Raw genomic sequence first — 6,784 nt, forward strand, 5'->3', positions numbered from 1 at the left:
AAATTGGTGTTTTTATAAAGACTTATGTATCTTCTAATTTTTTTATGAACATTAAATTCCAGGCGACCTATTGAAATTAAAGTAATGAGGGTGATTATTTGAAGGCAGGAGGTTGATAATCCGTTCATATAATTTTTGTGATTTTTTATTTGATTCACATTAATTTAAATTGATTCATATTTTAACATTCATTTCTATAATATCACAACTCATCTACTCTGTATGTGATTGTATAGTTACAAAGATATTTCAATTTTTAAAGCTTGTGTTTCAAAGATGAGAGTGTGTAATTGAAAGGAGAGAGAGGAATTAATTCTACCAATAGAACGTGGGGTTTGAGGAAACAAAAGTTTTTCTACTCCCATAAAATCAGGAACCAATAGAAAACTTTTAAAGGCTTCAGCTTTTATAGTATAGGGATTTTGAGTGTTGACTACCTTATCGTGATTTTAACTTTTAATTAATAAAGTCTGTGGGAATTTTTGTTGATTTGCATCGTGGTTGCGCCTTACTCGCGTGTGCTCTCTAACGTCGCATTCGACCAACATCGTTCCATCAACGGTTGTTGAGTTCACCCGCATCAACATCACCAATTCCTTTATCTCTTTGTCATTCATTTACATTAGGAATTGGGACAATTTCCAAGTTTCCATACCGTTAGCTTTACCAATAACCCCGAATGCACATACTAAATCCGTCTCATTCTATCCCTTACCTTGGTTCACAAAGAAATTCTAGTCGTGTCGGTCATTTTTCCTTAGTGTCTACCTGAGTTGATCGATGTTGAAAATAAATACTCCGTACTAGACCTGTACTCGGGCCGGGCTGGCCGGGTGCGTGCCGGGCTTTTCTGGTCAGACCCGGGCCAGGTCAGGGTGGAGGGGCGGGCTTGGTCGGGCCGTCTAGGCTGGGACATATTTGGCCCGTGTCCGGGCCCGAGCTGGGCCGAGCTGGCGGGCCTAACATAAATTTTATTTTTTTCCCTAGAATAGAGGGGCCAAGGGGGCCAAAATGGAACCCGGGCCAGGCCAAGGGGAAGGAGCGGGCCCCTGCTATTGGCCAGCTCTACGTACTACAGTGATAAAATCAAATTTCTGCCGTCAATGTCTTTGGACTTTAATTAGCCCTTAGACCATCCCCAAGCAAGGTCAATTGCTTGGTCATGATCTTGCTTGGTCATGGTTAGTGAGTTGATTAAGGTAGTTAATTGGTGACCACATGGGATAATTTGTGACCAAAGGTCAATTTGTGACCATACTTGAATAAAATTGACCACCTTTGTGACCTCCTATGTGTCCAAATTTAATTGGTGGAACAATTAATAAATAATAAAAATACTACATTTTCAATGCACTGTGTATTTCTGCGTGAAAGTACTTACTCGATATTTATTAATTGGTTACTCAGAATTAGATGAGTTACTCGGTTTTTATTAATTGGTTACTCGGAATTAGATGAGTTACTTGTATTAATTGGTTACTCGACTTGTATTAATTGGTTACTCGGATTTATTTATTAAAATAAGAAACTCGGTTTTAATAATTAGATGAGTTACTCGGTTTTAATTATATTTCAAAATAATTATATTGTCACATTTGGATTTAAAATTTCAAAATAAAACCGTCAATTAATTATAACCGTTAGATCAAAATATAGCCGTTGGAATAATGATAAGCATTTGGATTTTAATTATAACCGTTAGATCAAAATATAACCATTAGATCAAAATATAGCATTTGGATTTTAATTGTTAATGAAATCGTCTAATCACTTTTCAAAATTATAACGTTATTTAATATTTTTTTCCCGTAAAGTGTTAGGATAAATAATGTGGAAAATGATATTTAAAATAATAGATAAATAATATATTTATAAAATGTTAGGATAAATAATTGTAAAAGTAAGAGAGAGAAAAGTGGGGTAGAGAATGTGGAAAATGATTGGTAATGTTGTAAAGTGGATAATGATTGGGTTGATGATCTAGGTCGCCACCTTCTGCTTGGGAGGGTGAAAATGGGTCAAGGTTAATAAGGTGGGATTAAGAGTAAAATCGGGTCGTGACCTAGTTAGCGTGACCTTTGCTTGGGGATGGTCTTAAGATACTTGAGAAAAACATGGGAATAATTTGTGGTCTAAAAAGTAAGTTTGAATAATCAGCGCACTTAGCTCTTTATAAATGGAACAGTAGTGAAGAACTTGAAAATCAAAACAACACTGTCTCTTACACAAAATTCATGCATTTGAAATCAATTTACAAGGAACTTTAATGGCACCCGTTTCGGCAATCTTTTTCCTGCTGATTATTCTTGCATCAGACATTATTTCTGTATCTGCTAAACAAGGTGCGCGCAGTTCTCTGTTATTTCCTTTATCTTGTTATGTTTACCATGGTATTGTATACATAACAATAATAATTCTAAGTTGATTGTTTGTCTTTTGTCGCGAAAAGCCGGGTTGCAGGATGTATCCAGAAAATTGCTGTATAATGGGAGGAAGATGGTTGTTGGACCAGGTAATCTAAAAAGACTGGCAAACAATCCACGGCCATTAGAGCAACCGCCACCACCATCACCGACGCCTGGTACCGAAACTAGGCCTAGAGGCATCCACCAGCATCCACACCACCATCACAGATACCTAGCTAATCCACCAGCATCAGCACCACCCCCACCTCCTCCTTTCTATTAATCATACTACACTAGTTTGCTGTATCCTGAATTAATCAGGATTAATTATTGTTGCTACCTATAATAATAAAACTAATGAAACAAAGTATTTCGCCCACATGTAGATTACTGCAATTTCAATTGTCTAAAGTAGTCTGGTATGTATTCAGGATATTTTAAAACGTGTGCCCTAAAGACACACATTAAGAAGTCATAAAAGGAAAGATTCTCCGCACAAAAAAAAACAATAAAAGGAAAGATTCTCAGGATAATTTAATGATAAATTTAGAGATAAACTCATTATTGCCATTTTTAATGAAATTATCCTGAGAATCTTTCCTTATATGACTTCTTAATGTTTGCCCTTAGGACGCACATTAGAAAAACCCATTTTAAATTAGGTCGTGCGAAGTCATATTCGGGTCGATGGCTTCCGATTAGGTCAATTGGATTTGACACAGTACACCAAAGCTTGTGTTTGTTAAGGTCCGTTTTACTTTCTAGGATCAAGCAGTTGATTACAATCTCATTGCAGGTTATATTGGGTCAATTTAAGTCGTTATTTTAAAACACGCGAGGTGGGTTTGTTGGGTCGTAAATTTAGACTCGCAAGTGCACGAGTGTCGTTGCACAATTGAGGGTCGATCCATAAGGAGCAAATTGATTCCTCAATCTATAGATAATTATCTTCAAACAAAAAAGAGATGGGAGGAAATTATCGCTATGATTTGTATGTACCAAAATGAATAACACAAAATACAAAGATGACAGAGATTTCGCTTTAAAAAAGTGATCGACTAGGACGGAGGGAGTATTATTGTATGGGGTGATTTAGTCTCACTGATAGGTGCATTTTAGGAGTCATGCATGTATAAAGGATTTTATGATGAGAAACCTTTGTTGCTTGAGAATTTGGGGTGTTACATTTATAATCCCTTCGTTTTAATCATTTAGTTACTTTTGAATAAAATATCTCTCTTATAAAATCAAAAAAGTAAATAAATAATTAGGACGGAGAAAGGTGTAAGACTTAGTGGCCTTGTGTGACTGTGTTCAATGTAATGGCCTTTTTCTTATTGGCCCAAATGGGTGTTATTTTCAGGAGTGTAATCGAGTCTAATTGAACAAAACTCGGGTCAACTCGATCATTCATTTTCCTACCTTATAAATATAATTTCAATAATTATATAACAAAAGTAATCGAGTCTAATTGAACTAACAAACTATCAACCTATGTAAGTAATACAACAAAAGTTTTTCTGGATTGCATACGTCTAAACCCCTAATCTTGCCTCATATTGAAAATATAGTATTGTTAATTTGTTACTCCCTCTGTCCCGGTCATTTGTTGTCCTTTTCCATTTTAGGGTGTCTCAGTCAATTGTTGTCCTTTCTATTTTAGGATTGCATTTGATGAACAATTTGGTCATTCACACTCAAATTCATCCACATGTCATTTAGTAATTGGCTCTCTCCTCTTTCCTTGGTCTTTGTGCCAAAACCAAAGGACAACAAATGACCGGGACGGAGGGAGTATATATTAATGCAAACTTAGTTATCACTAGCAAATTTAATCTTATCCTGAGATTAGTACTTGACTAATTAAACTTATGCAATCAAATTCTTTATTAAATAAGTTTGACCATAAGATACTTGAGAACCAAGGGGAGATTGACCTGCCAGAAAAGAAGACACCGTATTCAACTAAAATATTTTAAATATACGATGATAAAGAGCTAACCCAAGATAATTATCATATGTGAGATCACACATTTTTAAAATTGGATAAAGTTGTGTACCGAGTAATCGAGTATAGTATAAACCAAAAGTTACTTGCCTGACTTATTGTCAATTGGTTTTAAGATGTGTTTTTTTTTTTTTCTTTGGTTGAAAGGTATTAAGTTACGTTGATAAAACTTTAAAAAATGTGAAGTCGGAGCTGATAGAGATTTAAACGCTGTCTCATATAGAAATATCAAACTTTTTTTTTTTTGGTTGAAAGGTATTAAGTTACGTTGATAAAACTTTTAAACATGTGAAGTCGGAGCTGATGGAGATTTAAACGCTGTCTCATATAGAAATATCAAACATTGGACTAGTCAAGAGTTTCCTGTCTATTTAATTAGCCCAACATTTCAGCAAGTTACATGAAAATATGGCATCAGTTTTAGTAATATTTTTCCTGCTTACTATCTTAGCACCAGAAAGCTCTGTATCTGCGAATGAAGGTACGAAAAATTCTCTGTTTTTGTATACAAATTAGTATGTTATTATTGTAAATAGCAATGATTCCAAGTTAATTGTTGTTGTTGGTTGCACCAGTAAGGACTAGTCTACGAGTTGCACCACCGTCGCATCATCCACCACCAGCTCCTGGTGTTGCGCGGGTTCAGCCAGCTCCGCTAGCACCATTGGGACCCATACGTTATCAGAGTAATCAAGCAACACTGCCACCTCCACGTCCGCCACCTTTGTATTAGTCAAAATACTCGTATTCTGTAAGACGCTACACTACTACAAATACAGGCAACCACAACGGCCCTTTAACAACGATTATTCACGAAAATCACAATAGACGTTGTAGAATGTGTGGCGCGAATTTTACTAAAATAAATTAAAACGGGTATGGTTATAAAAACCGTTGTTATTAGTGTTAACAACGGGTAACACATGCACAACCGTTGTTAATAATTTGGCGCAAAATTGGCGCAAAGTTAGTTAAAAGTAATCACAACGGTTATTTTTGAAACCCGTTGTTAAAACTTATTTAACAACGGGTGTTTTTTTACAACCGTTGTTAAAACATATTTCACAACGGTTGTTGTTTAATAACCGTTGTCAATACCTTCCATACTATAAACCACACAAACAAGTCTGCTGCCCACAAAACACAACCCTTAATACACAAACACAAACACAACAGACAAACAAACACAAAACACACACTCTCTTTCTCTCTTTCTCTCTTTCTCACTTTCTCATCGTCGCTTTATCTTCTCGCCGTCTTTGTTGATTTCATCGTCATTATTTTTCGTATTTATCGGGTAAATCTCGCCGTCCGTTAGTTTCATCGTCATTATTTTCTTTTTCTATTTATTTCTTTTGCATGTATGTGTTTTTATCGACCATTATGTTATTTGAATCTAGTTAGTTAGTAAAACAATGAAGAAGCAAGATAAACATAATTAATATATATATATATATATATATATATATATATATATATATATATATATATATATATATATATATATATATATATATATATATATATATATTTATAAATACATAAATTAAAAAAAAAAATTACATATATAAAAATGCAATTCTTATATTTTCATAGAGGATCTTATTCTCCTCTATCGTATCCGTCCTCTCCTCCTTGGCTATTTGGAGGTTCCGTTCGCCAGATTGCTATATCGTCATATAGCCGCAATCGCTTCTTTGCTCCGTCAAGCCATCTTCTTTGGCGTGCTTCGGTGCGGATCGAGCATCCGCAAGGTAGCTCCTGAAACTTTCCTCAATATGGAGGAACCGGCGGATGAAGTTGTTGTTGTTCTCGATCATGGTAAGAGTCTTAAGGATGAAATCATTCATTTTGTTGGAGTTTTTGGAGTTTGTTTTGAAAGATTAAGTAGAGTTTGTTTTAGCAGTTAGGGTTTGGAGATGAATATATTGAGATAATGGAAATGTTAGTTGAGATATGCAATGTATTTATACTAAGCAATGTGTGGGTTGAGTTGCTTTTTAATTAATATATATGTTAGGAAGTTGTGCCATAATCATCATCATATCTCTCAATAATGCTGCTTCAAATCTTATTACTAACCCTTCTCATTCCATATTATCCGTTCATATGTACAGTGATGTCAGTAATAATGCATGCATCGGAATTCTAACAGGCCGTAATTATGCATGCATCTAGTAATATTTAATTTAATTTTTTTTTATTTTTTAAGAACAAACAACGGTTATTTACAAACAACCCGTTGTCTTTAGTTATAACAACGGTTTTGTATATTAAAACCCGTTGTTATAACTTTCCCCCCAAAATTGAGTCACACTTTCCACAACGGGTTTTTATACTTAAAACCGTTGTTAATAGTTTTAACAACGGG

Source organism: Silene latifolia, chromosome 4 (genome assembly GCF_048544455.1).
Source record: "Silene latifolia isolate original U9 population chromosome 4, ASM4854445v1, whole genome shotgun sequence".
Classification (NCBI taxonomy): Eukaryota; Viridiplantae; Streptophyta; class Magnoliopsida; order Caryophyllales; family Caryophyllaceae; genus Silene; species Silene latifolia.